Below are 23728 nucleotides of genomic sequence, written 5' to 3'. Positions count from 1 at the left end.
CCAGAGCAGTGCCACACGGGGAAGGCAGCTGCACCCCTTTACAGGGAAGATCCCTGGTATTTTCTTCACAGTACTTTTGGAAATACACGTGTAAGCATTATTACAAAAGGCCAGCGCAGGCTGAATGGCACACACGGTGCCATTGTGAAGGTTTCCAGCTGTAATAGCAATCAGGCCCTTGCACTGTTTGTGTGACATTTTTAGTCCTGGCTATTGATCATAACCCTTCCCTGCTCCATACCCTTGTCGCTTTGAGAGCAGACATGGGACCAAATGAGTTTTACATCACCCTCCTTGCACAATTTGTGGGAAGAGTGTTACCAAAATAAAAACCTGACACTGAAGAACAGGGTGATAATAGCTCTGTGTAGCCACTTCTTCACTCCCTACAATACTATAGGTTTTTATTTTTGAAGGATAGAAGGCAGAGTGCAACTTTCCTTCCATAGATAAGGACAGGGGTGACAGTGATGACATGCAGCTCAGCGTTGCTGCTTTTGGCTCTTTTTAGTCCTCTGCTCGAGGCTTCTGGTTGTGAACCTGAAGATCCAGGAATAACATTATTCCAGTTACTGGACTTATCCGTTGCTCCATGTTGTATCACATGGCTATTTTAATTGATAATAACACAGAAATATTTTAAAAATATTTTTTTCATGGTATTCTGTGAGGAACTAATTTTCAACATTACACAGACAGTACTCAAGACAAAAAAGCGTATTCAGTTATGATCAGACAGGGTTTTTATTACAACTTTTTCTCCAGGGTCACTGTCAATATAAGATGATATTTTGCACAGAGGAGGTTAATGCAGTGAATTACCCTCAGACATTTGATTACACGTTCATGCAAATGCCTTATACTCTGATTCAACCCTAGTATTACATGGTGTGTGGTATTATCTTGCTATCGTGTCATGTTACTTTTATTATGACCTATTGTTTCTTATTTCACAAGACTAGAAGTCTTGAAAACAGATGTGTAGTTTGCTCTGAACTAGGACACCTGCATGAATATATATCTGCAAAAGTACCAGTATTAGCATTTACGGCACTCCCACTTCTGCCAAGGTAACAAAGACCTACCCACCTACATTTTCACAGGTCACACTGACATTAATGGAGTAAATTTTTTTCTAAAATAATATTTGTGGTTTCTTACTGCTGCTCCATTACTCTGGATCTATTCAATTCCACAGAAATCAAAGATGGTGAAGACCTAATAGGTTACCTAATGCTTTTCTGTGCTACTGTAAGATTGTTCCTTAAAGCATATTCTTCAGTGTTTTGTCTTGCAAAGAACAGGAGTCCACTATTTCCCCTGGGAAACTTTTCAACAGTCTAATAGAATTCACCATTAGGAACATTTTCCTTTTGTTCAGCTTACATTTTCCTTTTTTTCATTTCATTCAGATACTTTCAGTTAATGATAATAATCTGGCAATCATACTGTATGGTCTTTCCAGATACGCTTTCCAAACGCTTGGAACGTAATTCTGCAGTCATTACTAATGCACAATGTCTTACCAGTGATGAAAATTCAGTCTTCAGATAGAATTCTGCAAGGTGCTGTGCATGTGCTGCAAAGTGCTGCATGCCTTTCAAATTCAGTACCTCCCAGTTAAATTCAAGCCTTTTGCCTTTGTATTCAGACCTCTACATAACATTGTCCTACCTTATTTGACCTAGACATTTGACCTGCCTCTGCCCTCCCTTTTCAACTAATGATGTTACCCTCGGTGCCCTGGCTGTCTGCTGCCCTCCTCTCTGCGGTTTTGTCTCCTCCTTGCCATTTGCATAGAGCATCCTCAGTGAACCGGGTTATGAAACACCCACCTTCTCCGTAGCAGGAGCTCTGGCTAAACTCAAGTTTTCAGCATTAAAATTAAAGCGATGTGGGTGGTCTTTTTGAATGTTTGGGAGCATACTTGTTTTGCAAGTTACAAGCATTGAAATAATCAACCCTAAGGTAATCTCACTTTTGCTGAATAACTGCAGTTATTTAAATTTTGCCACGAGGTTTGCTTCTCTCCTCCCATTTTACTCTCTTCTCATGCTTGTGCTGAGATTGCAATAAAAGTCAACTTCCCTGGGAAAAGAAGGTGTTTTCCTTTGGAAGTACAATGCCTAACATAATAAAGAAATCATGCATTCTTAACAGAAAAACAGTAGGAGTAGTTTTATCCTGAAATTCCAAGGAGAATAAAAAAAATCTACAATTTTTAATAGGCTTTGTACTTCAACATCAGATGTAGCTTGGGTCTGAAATAGATTGATAAATAGAAACTGATTAGAGAAAAACTTCATTTTTGAGTGGAGCTCAAACTTCATTTTGAGTAGAGGAAACAGCAGGAATCCCCCTGTACGTGCAAATACTGCTCAGCTGAAAAAACAGGTGCAAAGAATGATTTAGGATGCCGAAGCCTGGTGATGACTAATCTGTATGACATGAACTACAGAGGTATTTGCAATCAGACTGGGCTAGGTTTGGGATTGTACCTGCAAATTAACAGTTACTTGCTCTAAAGTTATGGGTGTCTTTTTTATAAGCTGTGTCAAACCTGTTTGTTTGATAAGTATGTATCTATTGCTCTCTGTTGAAAGTGTCCTCAGAGTTTTCAGGATGATGTGCATATGGGAGGTGAGCGTGCTTTGCTGTGAAAGGTTATTTGAGGAAAGTAAGGCAAAAGTATGGGTGGTGCATCCAGTGATCCTGTGTTGAATGAATGACAAGAGGGGATGTTCAGTTAAGAGACATTTTAATTTGATTTATTAGAAAAAACACCCACCTATTTCAGTGTTCTTTCTGATCTTGCATGGAAACAAATCAGAGAAGAATATCTTCTAGTTTTAACCCTAGTTCTGTTGCTATCTTTTATTACCTTCTGCAGCTCCTTTGGGAACTGTCTTGGTTTTATTTTTTATTTGACCTGGCATAAGTGTCTCTCAGTCTTACAAGAAGACATGTATTTGTTTCACTGATATCTAAATCTTCCTCTGCTATTTGCCTCAGGCCTGTCTTGTATTATCTCTGGACAGAGGCCTACGCACTCTTATGGCTCCCCCAGCCTGTAAGCAACATCTTTAAATTATCATCACTTAACAGTCTGGCAAAAGAGTCCTCTGTTATGAGAAAGGAAAACTATTTGGTTTACAGTTATTTGTATACTGGAATTCTCCTGTGTCCTTAGACTAATGAAATAAATAATGACAAATATATACAATTTTGTAATTTTTTTGGTTAATGAAAAAGTATTTTTTTTTGTTCTACTATTTATTACTTTTAAGATCTTGTGCTTTGACATTTTTTGCCAAACCCACCCACTCACAATCAGCCTCCAACAAAATCATGATTACTTGGAAGTGAATTTGGTACAATAGTGCACCTTAGCACCTTTGTTACTTATCTTTCTCTTTTTCTTTGAGCCTACAGAAAATCTATATCAAAACTTTCCCTTATAAACTCAGTTGTAGGTGTGATGAGATCCTTGTGTATGGAATAGAGAAACCTTTCTTGCTATCATTTCTAGCCGCCTTAATGCCTTTCTACAAGCTTTTAATTGAGAAGGTGATAGTCTATTCCTCTGTTTATTCCAAACCTCCCATACTTATTTTAAAGCACATTGATATTATTTCTTTGAAAAAATGAGAAGCCTAGCCACAAAAAGAGAAAATCCCATGGACACCCTCTCCATTGCCAATTACATATTCAGATAACAACATTTAATTTTCTTCACATACATTCTTGGTTGTTTCTTCACCTACTACACTCTACTGCTCAGCTACATGTGATCACCACCTTCTTATGGGAACGGGTCTGTCCAGTGTTCAGATGCTTTGTACCAGGGTTCATCATTGATCACTGAAGTTATTCTCCTCCAGACCATTGCATCACACACAGAAAGGGAAATTTTTTTACTTTATCTGATTAAACATTGGTTATTTTTTACCCTCCCCAAAGAAGTTTGAGTCTAGCAAGCAGATCAGAACAGGGGCTCATTTGTCAGCTGTGGGATCCTGCGAGCAATTGCAAAATCCCAGCCAGCGTTTGCAATGAACTCTGAGATGGGAAAATTTGTGTGAGTTGAAACACAATCTCATGAAATCAAAACATGAATTTCAAGCTTATAATTCATGTAAGTACTAGATGAATCGGAAAACCTCAGAGTACTATGTAAATTCATGCTGGGTGATTACGTCCATACAATTTATTATTATGGGTTTTTTCAGCCAACAGAGGGGTAGGACCTGGATTTTGTTCTCAGCAAAGACATATTTCTGGCAAGGTAGTGCAACTGACTGCTCACTCGAATGCTCGTTTACCCAGAAGCATGCCAGCTGCTGATGCATAAAAACAACCTCTGGTATCACGTATCTCATCTTAGTCACTGACATGGCCCAACCTCACTTAGTTTGTGAAATATGAGCGCTCTGTTTGGCTACAGATAAGTACACATCCTGGTATCACTGAACGACTCTTTTCCTAGCCCAAGTGGTTACAATTTTTAAGATTTTTTTTTTCCTTGGTACAATCTGTGCTTGTACAGGAACTACTGAACATATTATAAACTCTTCCCATTCAGTCCTTTATTTTAATATTATTTGCCACCTGGCAATATTTTGCAACTGAAGTTTTGTGGTAGAGAACACACAGTTGATGAGATTTTTAGTATCTTCCATCCTACGCAGAATGGATACAGTACTTCTCAAGCCTGTGATTTGATGACGTTCTGTGGAAAGCCAAAGATAGCACAGCTTCTTTTTTTTTCCCCACTGCCAAACTGCATTGAAAATCTTACTTCAAACTTCTTGTCCACTGTCATCCATATTCTCAGAAGTGATAAGCACTCATTCTTGCTGTGGTAGTAAATGGAAGCACACAGGACTTCTAGGAACCAGATTTTCAAGGATTAATACATTAATGCTTGGGTTTCCTTCACAGCAATTATCTCTACTTCATATTATTTTGCTGTTAATATTACTGTAGAAATAATAGTAAAAGAACAAGACCAGTAGTATCACTAGGAGCTGAGACTTCATTTTCAGGGGGTTTAAGATCACTTTTCTTGCATTTTCTGAGTAACCAGACAAGTGAAGTTGCAGAAAGTGGCACGGGTGTTTGAAGGGATTATTTGCATGAGCATTTGCAGTGCTGTCTTGCAAGTGCGTTTTGGAAAGCTGGCATAAAAAGGAGGGATATTTTGACATAGGATCTGGGCAGAAGAACAAAAATATTTAAAACAGGAGTCAGTGTTGATCATTTGATGGCATTGCTGGAAGGGGTAGAGTTGCTACCCATAAGCGATACCCATGTGTCACTTCTGGGCCAGGAAGACATCTAACCACACAGCTGTTGCCCACAGCACGCTGTGGTAGTGGTGGTGGGATAACTGTCATGTCACTCACACTGTGAGCATCACCTGGGAAGGGCGGTCTCGGAACCATACCTTGCATTATGTCCTGGGGGCCATCGGCCAGCTCGTGGCAGCGGGCTGGTCGCACCTGTGCACAGAGGAGCTGTGCAGAGGGAGGGCAGATCAGGGATGCGCCGAGCCTGAGAGCACAAGGGGACCGCGTCGGGTGGGCATGGTGGGAGAGGGTGTGTGTGCATGACGGATGGATTTCCTGGGTAACCGGGCGTCCCGGGAGCCAGACTGTTGCAAGGCGGTGGAAACATGAACTGGGGATGGGGAGCTCAGCGAGGGCCTGAGGCTGCTGTCAGAGCAAGAACGAGCTCTGAAGGAGGCTCAGTGTCTGCAGCAGCAGCAGCAGGGTGTTGACATACAGGAGGATGCTGAAGGGGCCTTTGCCCTGAGGATGGAGATATGAGTCATGTCACTCCCTCCTGAACCTGCTGGTATTGGAGTGCTCCTTGCTAAGCAGCCTGTACAAGGCCGTTTCAATGTCTTTCTTGAAACTGGAAAGTTGTTTCCTTTGGTACGGAAAATATTAATTTCTTTTTTTTTAAATCAGTTTTTAAAATTACAAGCTTGCTTTTCTAATAGTTGCAATTCCAGCTTATTTATAATTTCTGTCTTGCTAGGATCTGTTATACAGCACTTACAGCTAAAATTGTTAATAAAAGACAGTCTTTTTGGGTGACATTAATCAAGTTTAAAAAATTGTTTTCATATTTAGTCAAAGAGCTTTATAAACACTTAGTTTAAAAAGCCTGACAAATCTGTGGGAAAATACTGATTTTCACTGCATTCTGTTTTCAGAAGTTTGAAATTGTAATAAGAAATTAGCTGTTCAAGGAATTGATTTTCATACTACAAAGAAAAGTTATTAGAAACTTAATTTTCTGCACTTGGTACATAGCAGGAGAATTACATATGCATATAATAAAAAGTTAGTAATCGTTTAAATGCTGCCACTAAATTGAATAAGTCTTTTTATATGTATTGTTCTCTCCTTCACATGAGAGAGAAATTCTACTGTTTTGGAACCTAGCATATACCCAGCTAATGAGTACATATATGAGCATGTATACATATACACATTACACTTATGCATATAAACATATAAAAGGTCAGCTTTAAAATTTCTCAACCACACGTATCTGCTAATCTATTGAATGGTCCCAATTTCCTTCGCGCTCTCTCTCTTTTATTTTATTTTTGGCAGAAGGAATGAACTCAGATCAGCCCTATTGTCCTGGTTATATAATTTAAGTCATCAGACTAGAGACTAGGAATAACATCATGCGGATCAGTGGCAAGAGACCCCTAACAGCTATAAGAGATTGAGACATGAACTCAATTCTGTTCCTTTTTGTGCATCAGAAATACGTCATTTTGCATTTTGCAAATACTTATGCCCCTTCGGGGCAGTTAGATGACTCACATGTATAATATCAAACATGGATATTGGAGCACCGAGGTCTTGTTTGTTGAATTCCACTTACAACCCCTTTTAGTCACGTCTGTGCATTCCTATGTATAGCCCTTGCAGAGGTGTAACCCCTGTAATCCCAGCTCAGTCTGAAGAGGCATTTATTCCAATGGGATCATGATTTATTTTCAGGAGTAGGATACTGGAGTGTGTTTGTGAGGACTACACTCAGAAAGTGGTCTGTGTAGACTGGTATATTGATAGGGGTTAGCTAAGAGGGATAAACATGGTGAGATAACAGAATACCGTGTTTGTGATTTAACCTGTATTTCCAGGCTGTTTTCCAAGACTTAGCTTGGGGTTGAACGGTCCTCTGTTTCTCAATATAAAGTATAGCTGGCTGTTTCCCATTTTGAGTGACAGATGAAAAGAGATCTTACCATTTTGTTATTATTTGCAACACCAGTACCAGGAAACTAAATAAAATGGAGAAAACAGCTTTTCCATTTGTTTGTTTAGTGGACTACTATGTAAGCAGAGCCAAAATGTTTTGTGTTTTCACTGCTTTCAAAGGTCCCTGTCCTGCAAACACTTTGGCTCCCGCAGTGGCAGGTTTCTGTGTCCCCGCACTGACACGAGCGGGGTTCTGCATGGATTCACTTCCCTGCCCCTGTGCTAATGTTTGCTGGCTCAGGGCCGAATGCACATGCCTAACTTCACGTGCATTAGTCATGCCATTGAACTCAAATGGGGGAGGTGATCTTACGAAATAGCTACATCAGGAATGCACAATACATTATTCTTAAGGCAGTTCTGCAAACACAGGCAACAAACATGTCTTGCACTGCAGCCTGACGCAACCTGAAAGACAGAGCCAGCGGGTAAGAAACTTTAATCTAACACAGAGGCAAATTAGTATGGTGTAGATTAATGGCTCCTAAACGCATAGTGTTGGGGTGCAACTCATTTTTTCAGGTAAAACCTCCCCAGCAACGTGTATGTTTTTAAAACAAGTAGCAGAGTGCTTCGGAGAAATGTTTTCTACAAAAATGTCCTTTTGTACTTTATATACTTACATACTTCTAAAATGCAAACCAAATCTAATTAACTTCAGAGAACGCAATATCTGGAGGATACAGATAGTGGATGTCTTTGCTGTATTACACTTGGATATCTTTGAAATTTGAAAAAAGACATTTTACTTAGCTTGATTGAACATCTTGAGGTTATGAATGGTACTGTCTTGAAGTTATAAATGATAAATGTCTTTCCATCTCTATTTTCTTTGGACAGTCTGAACTTTGTTACAGAATGAAAATGTGCTAATTGCAGTCGTAAAATAATTCAGCACCGCTTGTATCAGAAGTGTATTTTTCACCCAGTCATACAAAGCATGCAAGTATTATGTTAAGGAAATATTCACATGTTATGTTATGTGGCCTGATAATTTTATCTAATGAATGCTGGAAAAGATGTACTCTCTCACATCATTTGTGTTAATCCAAAGTCTAAAAATAATATTTCTCAACCCTAAATTTCCTTGCATATTTACTTATCTGTAGTATGTCTTTCTAATGCTCAATGCTGGGTCACAATTAATAGTAATATTTTTGATTCTGCACGTACTGATTCAGTATATGTGAATGGAGCTAATTAACTAACTTAAGCAGTTACAAGAAAATTACCTGAGAAAGGGGAAAATAAAAAAAAAAATGGATACGATTACATCTACAAAGCAGGGAAGAACAATCTATACTACATAAACATGTGATTCCATGCTTTCCTGTGTTAAAAATGTTGCAGATGAAAAGCATCAAGTGCCTTCCTTCATCAAGTTGCTAGTCACATACAAATCTGTTCCCGGTACACCAAAATTACAGATATTAACTATTCTTAGCTCTCCTATGTCAGCTTTTTAGTTTGCTTCCTGAACTTCTTTCCAGAGGAAGGTACCATTCTTGCTGCCAGATGAGCAAATTGAAGCATGTGATTTTTCCAAATCACAGAGAAACCAGAACTCTGTCTGGGAGTAGAGTATATCTACCAGACTTCATGGTTCCCTGCATAAAGACTTGTAACACACCTGAGTATTTTGCAGACACACCAAAGCTGGTCTGGCATTTCAGCAGTCTGCTTCCTTCTTTTATTTAGCTGCTGTGCTTTGGAGTACGTCTTGATGCAATCCTGCTTTACGTGTATGGGATGGGGACAGTCAGATTTGGAAAGGAGTTTTGGTACCATGAGATGGACATGCTACTGGAAGCTGGGTGCCCACATGCCTAAAGCAAAGTCTCCATCCCTTTTTCCCAGTTCTGCAGGGACTGCCTGCAGGACTACTGGTATTTTAGGTCTAGTGCTAAAGATCCTTGTGTAGGTCTTTGGATGCTTACACTAGTGAGAGTGGAACTAAATATTGTGCCAGTGGCTTGACCTGCCCTGTCCTGGCAGCCTGAAGGTGCAAGTCAGCCACCATCTTATGTGTGATGTTCTCTGGTGATGGAGCAATAAGACTATTTCAGACCAAAATCAAATTGCTAAAACTATCACCTGGGCCATGGAAATAATCAAGGAAGTCAAAGCTCAAATATGGACTCTATAGACACAATGGAACAGTTTCAACACTGACCAGAACATCTAGATTGCTTGTATCTGTGCACTTGAAAAAGAGATTGTTCTGGTGTGTTTGTTTAGATAAAGTAGTTTGGGGCTTCAGCTGGTAAAATGGCACCAAGCCCTGTACAAAAAAATCTGAGCTAAACAGATGGTGCTCAGTCTTGCAAAATTGTATCTTATAAATCGCTCATGCTCTAAGCTGGTTTTATGCCCAGCAAATATATTTCTAAAAGAGATTTCTTGCATGAACCTCCACTAATAGCAATACCTATTACATAATGCCTTAAAACAGTATACCCGCTCTGAGGTAATAAGCCTCACAATCAGTCACTGTGGCAAAGAGTAAATTATCTTTTTATTCCCTTTCCACAGGCAGAGGTAAAGAGTTTACTAGAGGTCAAGTACAAGATACTTTCAGACCTGTGATTAATACTAGGGGTTTTCCAGTGTTGTTTGTATACTTAGGGTGCTTGATATTGCTACTTTGTTTGTTCTTTTACTCTAATATAAATCAGTTATGACAAGAATGTTAAAGAGCAAAATATCCAAAACACTACTGCGTAATTATTCCTGTGTCATGCTACCTATAAAATGAATGATTCATCTTCTTTTGGTAAATGACTGCACATCTGCATCAGCGTATTGCACAATGCATCAAAGAGAGGAGGTTTTGTCCTTTAAAGTTTTATTTAAAGTAGAAGAATGTGCATGCTTTACAGCAAACATCTCTTTCTAATGCACTTAATAATTCTGTGTTTCAGAGTGGTGTATAGCTAGTGACCTGTCTTCCTGAGGAGACTGAGCTGAGAAGTCTGTTTGGAATTATTCCTGGAATTAGACCAGCATGAGGTCTCCTCTACCAATCTGAGGTAAACTGCTGAAAGGCAAGAAAGCCAAAGTGATGTATGTCCAGCTGACTGTGCATTGACAATGTCAACCGTGGCAAAAGTTCCACATGCCTGGAGCCAAAAAAAAAACCCAACCCCAGGAGAGCGGGTAAACCTAGGGACATCATCACTATATGTGGCATGGTAAACATAAAGCCCTTTCCAAGGGATATTCGGTCATTGAAACCAAAAGCTTCTCTAGGTGATGGCCAGGTTTTATTAACAGTGATAGCCCAGACTTCTGCCATGGCAAAGCACTTGCTTGAAGATTACCTATCTAGCTATTTACCTAACGATACACAGCGCAATGGCAAATAGAAGAGCATTGCCATTCTGGGGTAATTTGAAGAGCCTTTGCAACCTCAGAGACTGCGCTAGAGGAAAATCAGACAATTTAAAAATGAGAATGTGGAGACTTTATGTTATATGGCTTGATACTGTTCAGCCCTCCCGCTGGAAAAAAACACTCAGATTCTGTTTTCCTTTAACCTGGTGCACACCAGAAGAGGTTTTGGTGACAATAATTTTGTATCAGGGTGAGCCTGACATAAAATGAGGGCAGAATCAGCCCTACTGGGATGTACACACCTAAGTGCAGCAAGTACAATTTGTAGAAGCGGTATGCATGAAAACTAATTTGCGCGCTGTGGAATGATCTTTTGAAATGTTTTCTTTGTATGGTGGTAGCTAAAATGCAGCAGAAAATATGCCGAGGTCTGAGGTATATCTGTCTCGTTCTGCTTCTTTGAGGTTACATAAATTATGCATGCCCTCTTCACTTTGGGTAACAGTCTGGTCTTGAAAATATATTAATTATTGTGTAATAACTTTCACCGATTGTTTCTCCCTTTAGAGTATTTAAACATTGGTTGTGTTGACAATAGTAAAGGAGAACAGATAGTTGTTGAGATGTCTCTAGTACAAAATAAAATTCTTAGTGCTTCTGCTAATAATTTCAGCAAGACAGAGTCAGTATGATTTTAATGGTATTATAGGTGTATTACGCTTCTGCTACCTTTTCAGGAGGAGGAATAACCTTCAAATGTTGCTGCCATTTATGCAACCTGAAAAACCTGCATAAGGGCACTCAAGTTATTATCAGATAATACATTAAAATGTCCCTAAACACATAGCAAACAACATGCAAATCCTTCATGTTCAGAAATCCCATCTACTTCAAAGGTTTGACCTGATTTCAGTGGGAGCTCTGTAAGCAGGGCTTGAAAATCTAGGTTCTTAATGATAAAGAAACCCCAACTCCAAAACCACAGATGACAAAAATCAAACACATTTTAAGAAAAAGCTTGAACAAAGATGTTTCTCACAAATTTGTCGGTTATCAAAACTCATGTACATACACGCTAACATTAAGTTAATAACTCTCATGTGCTAGAACACTCTTGTGAGATTTATAGATGTCTTAACATCTCCTAAAGACAAATGCCACTTCCTTTCCTAGTAACTGCCTTGATTGCACACTTGCTGCCAAGTCAAAATATATCACGTGCACCATTCTTATTAAGAGGAATTATGCACATAATTATGTATTTATATACATATATATGCACATCCCCCTCTAATTTCTGGTGGTCTCTAATTCTAGGAGTAAATGAAACGCTTCCATTATTTTGAGGTGCTTTCTTAAAGCATACATTATTCTGTAACACAAATGCCCTACCAACTTCTTACTCAATTCAAACAGTATTTTATTAATTTAAAATGCAAAAAACGCTTGATCTCTTCAGGATTTTTAATTTTAGCACCAGTCTGTGAAAGCATTGATGAGATCTCTGATTCTGATGTTGTTACTCACCTTGGTCTTTTCTTAGATGTATGTAACTCAGGTGCTGGTCTTTTCTGATACAAGGTAAAACCAGTGGAAACAGTATCTTAGCCGGAAGAAAGTATAAGACAATTTAGTCTCTTGGAAAATAGTGGACACCTTAATTTAAGAACAAAGTACACACAGGAATGCAAATTACCTTGCAGTGCTATGCAACTGGTTGCCAGGAAAGCTTTGATGAGGTTTCATTTAAATGCCGTTGTGGTCCCATCGTAACCATTGACAATACAGAGAGAAGCACCAAGCTAACCAACAGCATCTAGGTTGCCATACCCCCGCAGAAGAGTTTGGATAGGACAAATTTTGTGTTCAGCTTGGCTGAATTGGATCAGTAAGGTGTTGAGTTGATGTGGTATCTGTCTATCTTCTGAAGAATAGGGATATTTTTATATAATAGCAGCAGGAGGTCAAGTACAAAATATTTTCAGACCTGGGATTAATACAAGGGTTTGGTTGTTTTTTGTTTTTTGGGTTGTGGGTTTTTGTTTTTTTTTTTTAATTTAATTTTCTTTTTTTTTAACTTTTAAAAAATAATATGACGTACCTACAGGAGCAGCTGATGCAGCTCCTCTTTTTCTGTCTGGCCTAATGAATCTTGGCTATTTCTTTGCAAGTTGAGCACAAGTCAGGAGTGAGTGCCCTTAACCCAGGGCTGCCCATTCCTGGTGGTGGTAGCTAATTCTGACTTTCTCGGCAGAGTTAAGACCTAGAGGCAGCCAATGACAAGGACAAGCACAAGGATTTAGGTAGAATTTAGGCTGGCTGGATCCAGGCCAGGTTAATCTATATAACTCATTTGTTCTGACATCTCTTCTAGCTCTGCCAAATAGGTCAGAGTCTGGTGGTGAATTTATGGTAGGCACACGTAATGAGAGCTGAACATATCCCAGATAAGGCTACTTTTTTTGAAAAGTCAGGGTCCTGAGGATCCCTCAACAGAGTCCTCCACTCTCCTGCCACCACCACTGCTACAACCTACTACCTACTGCTTTTGTGCTGCTTTAGGAAACAAAATGGCCCTGTGATGGCATGGCCTCTCCTGTGCTGAAAGGGCTCGGTCCTGGTAACCGGGATGAAAGCAGATGGTAAAATAGGTACCAACAGCAATGCTAAATCATTTCTTTAACTACTGTTTCACGTTATAAAAGCAGTTCAGTTTTAATTAACCAACCAGTACCATCAGTTGTGAATGGTGTTACAGTTCTTCCAGGGTTTACATGTTACTTTTGTCATCATTGCACAGAAAAAAATGTGTTGTGCGTTGGAGTGTACATGGCAAAGAAAAAAAGGCAAGCTCTTCTCCTTGCATGAAAACCTTGGAAAGTTGTAAGTTTGGGAGTTCTGTTGCAAGTCGATGTACCAAAAGTTTCACTAGAAGAGAATTGTGCGGTTGAGCTTTTGAAAGTTTGGAAGTGTAAGAATTAAGGCTTCCTTTGAAGCCATTCTGATACTGTCACATACTGTTTTTCTCACTTATTCAATCAGTGGAGGTTGAAGGTAAGATCTTCAAAGCCGTAGCATAGATTTCTTTCATTCCAGCCACCGGAGTAACCAATAACTGAGGTCAGGCACTTTGCTGCATGTTGGCAGCTCTCGAGGGGAGAGATGACACGTACTTTACCACCGAGTTATGCAGCAGAGACAGCAGGGAAATGCAGGGTAGGGGAGCTGCGGGGCTCTGCAGATGGAGCTAGGGTGGGCTTGGTAGCCCTGGGGCCCTGTAAGAGTTGTAGCCCTATGGGAATTTTACTGGTAACTGGGTATGTGTTGGCTGTCTGTGAAGGGAGTATCATCCTGGGAAAAAAGGGCTATAAACTGAGTGGAATTCTTCTGAGCACAGTGGAAAAGAAGTGAGAGCAGACCTTTTGTTTCCTGAATCACAGCTAAGTGTGCTTTCCTTTTGTAAATCAACTTTGTAAAGCTTGTGCTGTTGTTTTTTTTTTTTTTCCCCTTAGATGCTATATATAACTCCCTTTGCCACAGTGGGAGTGCTATAAATATATATATATGTGTGTGTGTATGGAAGTAAAACTAGGAGACAACAGAATATGGTGCATTTTAAAGCATGGGGCAGCAAGAATACCCTTGGAGAGCTCTGTCTGAAGCCAGTAGGACTGGATCTTATTTTCAGAGACGCTGTTTTCAGTATTAGCTCATTCCCTGTACTAAACTATTTTTTATCAAATACTTAAAAATTTTGTGTTGCTTATACAACCTGTTCAGGATATGGTAGTAGTATCTTGAACAGTAGTAGTACAAGCAGTAGAAAGTCACTGATGGATATTTACTAATTCCAAATCCATTTAGTGTCTGGAGTACTGTGCCCCTATATTTTCTGTTAACAGCTCAGCCACCATCAATTTAAACTTCTGAAAAATGAAAGTTTAGGTGTTAAAGGCCCAGTTTCAATGCAGACTAATACCAGGCTACCATTTATACATCACTGTAGGCAAAGAGCAGCATTTTGTCAATAGAAATACATACTTCTGCCTTTACAAAAATGTTAACATCTACTTGCATGAAAATTATCATTTGCTTTATACATTTTTTTTCCTAATACATTGTGCAGTAGAAATTTATGTTTTCGGGATCAGAAACAGGGAAAATGCATTTATTTAGTTACAACAGTAACATGTAAAAATGTATCTGAATGAGTATTTGTACATATATAAACAAAGACCAGATTTTGGCAGCCAAAACTTAAACATTGCTTCTATTCACTATCACCAACAACATAAAGTAGGATGAAAGTAACTGCAGGGCTGAGCCTCCCAAAACTATCAGCAATAATCCCAGAGCAAGTCAGTCAGTCCAAACAGAGAATTTACCTGATGAATAAACCAAACCCAACCCAAACAGATTTTCCTCTCTGTTTGCAAGCTGCTGAAAGCTTCAGAGATAACTTCAGTGCCTACAGTCTTCATAGAGGCTGATGAATACCTTGCATCATTGTCAAGAAATGCTTTTTCATATTTTTGAGTGATTCATTGTAATGGGCTCTGCTTTTCTGTGCATGAATATTCTAAGAAAGTAGTTTACTGGAGAAAACAGTCACTGTAACAGAAAATTTTAAACAAATATTGCCAAATGCTCATGATATGAAAACTTCTCATGCATTGTCAGGAGTGTTAAAAGCCTCATTCCAAAATTAGCATTAGCCCAGTCAGAGACAGGGACCATCTTGTGTTACTTACATCACCAAATAAGGCTATTGATATAGAAATAATTATTTTAGAAATATTTATTACAAGTATTTATGGAATAACTAAATAACTAGTTTATTGAAGATGACGTAAGACCATTTGCCAAGATATTTATTTATATTCAACATTATATATATATATATATATATATATAATTTTATTATATCTTGTTTATCCTCTGTTCTTTTCTACACCCTTGCACTTTGGGCTGTACAAACTCTACTGACTTCTCTAGTCCCCTTCACATCCCTGCAAGGAAACAGCTCCTTCCCTATTACCCCTGTAATTTACTGTTTATTTTGTAGTGCCACTACCCAATTTGTTAAACACCGTACACATGTAGGATTTCTGAAACACGTGAAGCCCCAAGCAGGTGTATTGTTACAGGTTATATATTTCCCTCCATTTCTATATTCCCACACTTGACAGTCTTCTAGAAAACTCTTCATAATTGCATGCCTACTGGAATGGGCAATTGCTTTCCCCATCTTGTATGTTTGAGGTGGCACTGGGTGTGGGAAGGCAAGGTGCATGAGTGTGTCCTTTAGACCTGCTTTCCACATCTCTGGTTTTTCTTCAAATAAGTGTGATGTCTGATAGCCACATTTTCTTAAAAAATCTTCCTTGGCTGACTGATCTGTGTCAGCTTCATAAGTGTCCAAGAAGGGAAAGCACCTTCTTAACATTGTTCCTGGGAGCTTGGTCCTCCTAAACTTGCAGATGTGCCATCCTGGACAGTGCATTTGTGTGAAATGGCACCACTGCAATAAGGTGCATAAATTAAACATTTTACTGTGGAGTGTGGGTTGACCTTCAAAAGTCTGAAGAATGTCTCTTTCAACATCTAGGAGTGGGGTGTTCACTGGTGGAAAGCTCATGTGATGGGTAGGGATCCTCAGCCCCCAAGAGCGATGCCAAAGCACCTTGTGCCTTTACTGTTGTTTTTCATAGCCAGGGTTTTCCGTAAGAAGTCAGTTGAAGATAAGGCCCATGTATACCTTGTATGAAGATGAGCAAGTATCATCATATTTAAATTATTGTAGGCTGGGTTCTTCTCTGATTGTTTACATGTTTACCAATCTGCTGACTTTGTTCAGTTGAAAACCCACTCCTGCAAGCTCTGGGCATGGTGCTTGAGTTTGATCTTATTTTTTCTACATAGGAAAAATGTGTAGGGTGAAATCTAGAAGAGATGCTTAGACAACTCTGACTAAATCTCTGTAAACAGTGTTTTATGGTAGGATGACAAGCATGCCTAGACTCCCCAGGGAGGCACCAGAGTGAAGCAGGTCATGTTAAGTGTCACCTCTTGGGCCTTGGTGAGGGCTTGTAAGAGTCAGCCAAGAGGATGGAGCTCCTGACTTCTGCAGGAGAGGACGTAGCATGGTAACATAGATGTCAAAACAAAGCCTTTAGACCACCTTTTCCAAATATAACCTCTATGAAACTGTTGCATGGAGAGCGAGGTTTTGGTTTGGGAGAGGTGTTGGCACAGAAGCATGTGCAGAGCTCGTGGAGGGTTGTGAGAGCTCAGGGAGGCTGACGCCGTTACAGCTCTGAGCCCCCACGTGCACGTCCTTAGACTCCATCTTCCATTTTTTATAGACTACACCCCATTCACGATAAATGCCATAGGAATGAAAAGAACTGCTACTTCCCACGTATGAAAGGTGACCTAATTAATCAGCACAGGAAATATTTGAAACAAAGTGAAAGTAACAATTAAAAGCACCACACAGCTCATTATTTTATTTAAAAGCGTGTGCTGAATATAGCTGGCTCAATTGAATAACCGTGGCAGCTCCTGGAAAGGCACAGTCAGATTCTTACAGGAAATGCTAAGGATGTTTCCTCCCTTGAATTATGGAGCTATTTTATTTATGTCGCATCATATTGATGAGGTGTAACCAATTCTCCTGCTGGGAGATGCCCTGAAATAAGGTGATGAGAACAGCATTGTGTTCTTTAAGACTACTATAAGAACACTCTCCTTGGAGGAAGAAAATACTTTTTTGTCTTCTGGTTTCTGGCAGGAAGGTGATCATGGTGGTGTTTTAACAGTTGAACACTACTATGATCGTTCTTGTTTAGAAAGAAATTTAATGATGTTGTATTTGATTAATTCCATTATTTCCACAGGGTTTGAGAAATTAAAGAAATGGTTAATTTCCTATGTAGGGATCTTACAGAAGGGAAGGTACTTGGTAATATGGAAGATAAAGCTCAAGCAGTCAAATCATTCTTCCCTTTTACATTATAACATTCTACTGAAGGCAAAATGATCTCTTTTCTTTTTTCTTTTCTTTTCTTTTTTCTTTTCTTTTCTCTTTTCTTTTCTTTTCTTTTCTTTTCTTTTCTTTTCTTTTCTTTTCTTTTCTTTTCTTTTCTTTTCTTTTCTTTTCTTTTCTTTTCTTTTCTTTTCTTTTCTTTTCTTTTCTTTTCTTTTCTTTTCTTTTCTTTTCTTTTCTTTTCTTTTCTTTTCTTTTCTTTTCTTTTCTTTTCTTTTCTTTTCTTTTCTTTTCTTTTCTTTTTTCTTTTCTGAATTCATGCTTCTCTCAAGGTGGGCCCAGTTGTGTTCCTGCTGCAGCCAGTGGGAGTTTACCATTCTCTTTCAAGGGGATAATGTTAAACCCTCTGTCACCTGCTTTTGGGCAGAAACCAAGGAACTGATCCTGAAACCTTCCCTCTGGTTGACAGATACACTGAAATCAGTGGAAAAGACTGGAGGAATCAGCCTCAAATTTCCATGACATCAAAATATGCCTGGTACAGTATAAGAACAACCAAAAAAGTAGTAATATACTTAGGGGATACAGTCTCTTTGTTTTAAGGCATAAGGCAAGCAGGAACCCTTGGAATTGGGGGCTGGCTGTCCATGTCAAGCCTTATCTGTCCAGTTCAGTATTTTGTAGTATCATCTTATCAGGATTCATATAGTTAGACATATAGCGGATATCTCACTTGCCATAAATGAACAGATACTTCTTAATTGTCACCTACCACTAGTGTGTTTGCTTAAACTTTTATCAACAGAAAACCTGAATGTATTATTAAAGCAAAATATTTTTGGAGGCTGTTTTGACATTGACTTTTCATTTTCTCAAAGAATAACAGTAAATCTGGTAGTATTTTATAGGCAAGAACACACATCTGATTTAATGTTGAATGATATTGATAAATTTAATGCTAATACCAGGTGGCTGTAAGAAATTTAAAGAAGAGAAAAGGTTATCTGTGTGTATAGTTTTTGCTTTGTTACCGTGCTGTACTCTATATCAGAAGAACAAAGGCTATGTGCATAATAAGGCCATGCAAATGAGGTGAAATCAGCAAAAGTGTGGAGGGGGAGGGGAAGATGTAAAATATAGCCATCAGTATAATGACCAAGGAGTAGAGAATTTAAATGTTTAATGCTTGCATATTTCAGTTCATTCTTCTGTCATCTTTTTGAATGTGTAGACTGAGGCTCTTGAAGGACCAGAATGAAAAGATCTCTGTTTTGGACCAAAAGGATTAATAATGTTATTTAGCACACTGTCCAGATATATCTCCCTAGCCTGCACCTATTTACTTTCATTTTTTAAAATAGAAGAAGCATGGTAATAATTAGTGGGGATAATGGAGGGGAAGCAGAAACCCTGCTATTTGTGTTTTTGGTGAGGGTTTTTTTTCCTTGCCCTGATGCACTGTCTGGGTGCCAGCTCCCCATCTCAGCCATGATGGAAGCTCAGAGTACAATAGAAGCACAACGACAATATGAATTACAAATACTTGTATATCTTACTGCACGGCCTTTCCCTCCCCCTCCTTTAAATGAATGTAGTCTAAAAATATCCTTCACTCCAAATTGCTTTACTACTGAGGCAACATCTTGCAAAAACACTATGGTTACTTACAGAAGAAAACAAAACCTCAAATCCCAGACAGAATAATGTTAATGTGAATTGTTTTGTCTCTGACTGCAAATTAGCTATCTTTTTGAAATATATCATTCTCATTTAATAATGTAGAGTGCGTCCTCACATGAAGAGCAATAGTATTTTAGTTATGGTCAATGTGTGAGGAATATCTTGTTGCATCAAATACAAAAGGGGGGAAAATGTAAGTTCTACACATAAGTACATGTGCTTTTTTTTTTTTTTAATTGTTGTAGTCCAGTAAAAGTAATTTATGTCAGCTTTTGGAAAAGTATTAATTGGCAATTATTTGTTCATAACTGGATCTCAAAGAAAAAAAGAGGGGAAAACCACACCAACATAGGAAATGGACTGCATATTAGCATTATTTTTTTAATTTTAGAGCCTGAATCAGCAAATTTACTTACAAGAAACTACTTGTATGAGTAATTCATTGATTATTAAGAGGTTTACGGAAGTAAGTGTAGTTACTCATGTGTCAGAACTTGCAGAATCAAGCCCTCTTCTGTAAATATTTAGGAAATAAATCATTGATGAAATCCACTATATCCTTCTGTTTACAAGATGGAAATGTCCACTTGGCAATTGTAAAATATGCTAATGAAAGGCTTTCTTAAAGAAATGAAAATTAGCTAACTATGAATGGCTTGCTTTGAACTAGGTAAATCCTTTCTTTACTTGCTACCAAAAGAAAAACTAAAATGAATAACTCTTTCTTCAGCATTTTAACTCTTTTGTGAAAAACCTTAACACTGCCAGTGTCAGTGTAGGGCTTAATCAGCACAATTGACAAGGATTTATGAACTTTTTCATTCCAAATGCATTTACATATACACAAGCTTGTATGTGTACATAAAATCATTTTATTACAGCCATTTTACACAAACAGAACCTTAAGTAGTTGAAGTACTAAAAAAGCCAATCTAAATACTCTTCATATATCTGTAAGTCCATAAACCTCTTAAAATTGTCTCTTTTAAAAAAACCCAAACAGCTAAATTATGAAGATGCAGACTGCATTACAGAATATTTGCCGGTTATATCTTAATTCTTATTTGAAATTCCCACAAGAATATAGGCATGCCAGTGATACAAACCATAGTAACAAGGGAAAAAAAAAAATAGAACACAGGGACTTGTAAATAAATCCATGAATATCAAGAAGCAGGAATGCTGAGATTATGCATTTTACCAGTACACTTTTGCTTGTAAACCATAAGGCCAGACATTTGTGAGATGCAGTAATGCCAGCTCTGTGGGGGGTGGGGTGTGTGTGTGTGCATGTGTGTTTGTATGTGTGTATGTATGTATGTGTGTGAAAGGCAGGAGGGAGGGAGGAGGGAGCGAGAGGTTTGGGGGGAGAGGAAGGGAGGTGGGGATAGGCAGACACAATAAACCATAATAACATTCCTGCATGTCTAATAGCTTAAATATGCTCCGTCTCTCTGTATCCTATTGCTATCGATATTGCAAGCAGAGTCAGAGAAGCGGTTAATATTCCATCGATAGTTTGCCTTTGATTGAAGTACTTTTTGAACATTAAAAAAAAAAAAAAGGTGAAAAGATTTGTAGCTTCAAGTATAGGGAAAAATGAAATATTTGCTTTATGATATTTTCAAGGTACAGCAGTGTTTGCATGCCTCACATGTTTAACGAGCTGCTTGCCAATCATAAAATACTAGCATTAAATTATTTATATCTTAGTTATGTGGCACACCTTATTAGTAGTAAATTAATATTAATAGCTTCAATTTGTCTTTTAACAACAACATATTTTTTAGAATTACAGTTTTAGGGACATAAGACGAAGCCAAACCTATAGCTAGCAATGCATTTCCTTGCTGTTTGGCTCCGTGGTGGCTGTTCTGTGGAAGTATAGGGTTATTTTTTTGTTTATTTGATGGATGCTGCAGCTTTAACAAAGAGTGTCTGAGTTGTTTTAACAAAGACGAGGAGCGCTGAGTGTGTTGCTTGCAAGAGAATAACAACCTTCCAGATCTCTTAAATCCACACTGTATGTAGTGTGGGTCCTGAGCGGCTTTTGTTTTCAATGTCTTTTGTAATCTTGTAGGGTTCCATTTTTTGGGTTTTTTTTTTGGTGTGGTGTGGGTTTTTTTTTTTTCACCCCCCCAACCCGCGCCCCCCCCCCCCCCCCCCCCCCCCCCCCCCCCCCGCCCTCAAATGTCAAGTTAATTTACAGTGTGCTATTACTGATGTGTTTCCTTGGTCTGTGGTTTTCTGTGAAAGGCAGGCAGCTGAGACCAAGTCTTGGGGCGAGGGGGAGGTGCAGGAGAGCCCGCAAGCACGTACAGTGTGCACCCGCGCCTGTAAATTGGCTGCCTGTATGACAGCAGGACGGGGGAAGCCTCCCATCCTCCTTTGCATCCTGAAGAATATGCAGGGTTAAACCCAATTCATTTCCATATGGGATTTAGACCTGACATTTATTATTCGGTTTGCAGACCTCTTGAAGGAAAGTTTATTTTCCACTCCTAGATGAAAAAAATCTCCTAAGATAAATAAAGGCTGGCTTAGTAGCAACAGTAAATAAATATTTTTCCATATTTCTTATGAATTTATCTTATGTGATTACCAGACAGATGCTTGCCACCGATTGTGGTCTTTTGCTCCTTAGCAATTCAAAAGAAAATACCTACCGCATGCACATTTGGAAAATGTGTCCTTTTAATTCCAGAAGTTTGCTTCCTGTAAATAAAATTATAGATCATGATTTTAAAGGCAAATTAAAACAGTCCTTGAGAAGCTACGTAAGAAAGATTTTACATCTTTCAATTTTTATGTAGGGAGATGCAATTTTCTACCTGCTGTAGGGGCGTCAATTAGTGTTTTTCAAGCAGCATGAAAAATGCAAGAAACTGTTACATGGAGGCATGCATGTAGTGAATTTATAACATAGCACTAGCTCATTTTTGTCACCTAATAGCTTCATAAAATATTTTGGTGATGCTTGGCACTCCAGCCTTAATGGCTGATAGCTACAAAGACCCATAACACAAAATTTTAATAAAATTTTAAATAAACCAGGCCTTTGGTTTTAATGAGAACTAGCACAATGCTTTGACTTGTCACTAATTTAAAGGAACACATTACAATTTTCTCAGGGTACTGCTCTCCATATGGCTCTCCCAGTAGCTCTGACACTGGATGTCGGTGTCTTCTGTGAGCAGCTTAGTGGTTTTCAGGATCAGGAACTTAGTGGGCATATCCACTTAAATGTGGCTCCCAAACCTCTAGTCCTTGCTGAATGGCTTTTGAAACTTAGCTCCATCTGAATAGTGAGAACGCAGGACATATGCAAGCTCAGTCTCAAGGCTGATCCTACAAGAGTTCGAGTATGCTAACTCTAAATATACACGCTGTGAGCATATAGGGACACAGCCCTAGTATTTTCCTGCTATATTGTATTTGATGAGCTTGTGATGATTTATATTAGCCAGAAAGCCATACCCTGATGTTTATTTTGGCCCCATGTCTGTAAGGTACTAAGCATCTTTCGGGGGATACCTCTTGGTGGCTGTAGGGTTGGGTGTCTCCATGCAGGCAGGTTGGGGTAAACCTTGGTCACTCCTTCTGCAGTCGACAAATGCAATATATGTACCCAAAGCCGAGAAAATTCCTACACTTACGTCAATACATATACATGTTTTCTGGAAAAAAAAGAAGCATGTTAAGACATTCATTTGATCTTCACGGATGCTCTGACAGACTATAAATTTTAGCCATTTTAAAAAAAAATGTGATGCCTGGGGACCTGTATTGCTTTATGCAGATGGGATGCATGTGCACCCTGGCACATGCCAAGGCACATGTGCCCAACCATGCGCCTGGGAACCTGGGTGCAGCATTTTGCACTCCTTTCATATGCAGTAACACACCTGTAAGTCACATTGGCAGCGTGTCACAGTCAGGTTTATCCTGTATGCGTGTGCAGCCGCAAATAAACGTAAGAAGGTAGATTTGGCACCCCTGTGTTATGCAAAGCAAAGGCTTCCCCCATTGTGTCATTACCTTCTGGCTAATTTCCCCAGTTAAATCTGCGATCTCACAATAATGAATGACAGGGCTTTCAGTTTGCTCCTTTTCTACTACACTGTTACACATGGAGGAGAGGGTTGACTTTAAGTCCACTAAAAATACCATACAAGATATCTTGAAAAGATTGATGGATAAAACAAAAAAATACATCTGTTTTCCTGAGTGTAAATACAGCAGTGTATTATGTATTTAAGAGATACAATGTATTCTTAAATTTTATAAAGAGCAAGTAAGTTCTACTAAGAACATATACAACGAAAATTAGAACATTGTGTTTTCTTTCTAATGTGGCATCCAAAATTTTTTCTGTTTAGGTATATAACCGTAGAATAATTTATGTTAAGACTGAAGAATTCAGACAGTAATGGTGCTGCAT

General features: G+C 38.7%; 1 protein-coding gene across 11 annotated transcripts in view; it reads left to right on the top strand.

Moving 5' to 3' along the window:
• LOC121081403 overlaps nucleotides 1–23728 on the top strand; it is a 134302-nt gene that overhangs the window by 49268 nt on the left and 61306 nt on the right. For 7 of the 11 annotated variants that reach the window (XR_005825670.1, XR_005825677.1, XR_005825679.1 and 4 more), the window contains exon 3: nucleotides 10208–10315. The exons of 3 other annotated variants lie outside the window; for them this stretch is intronic. The gene's annotated coding sequence lies outside the window, so the exon portion shown is untranslated. Of the gene's footprint in view, nucleotides 1–7609; nucleotides 7715–10207; nucleotides 10316–23728 lie in introns of those variants that run through there. One more of the 11 variants, XR_005825676.1, reaches the window with a different exon arrangement.

The sequence above is a fragment of the Falco naumanni genome, chromosome Z, assembly GCF_017639655.2.
Source record: "Falco naumanni isolate bFalNau1 chromosome Z, bFalNau1.pat, whole genome shotgun sequence".
Taxonomy (NCBI): domain Eukaryota; kingdom Metazoa; phylum Chordata; class Aves; order Falconiformes; family Falconidae; genus Falco; species Falco naumanni.
This window is presented reverse-complemented; position numbering and strand designations above follow the sequence as displayed.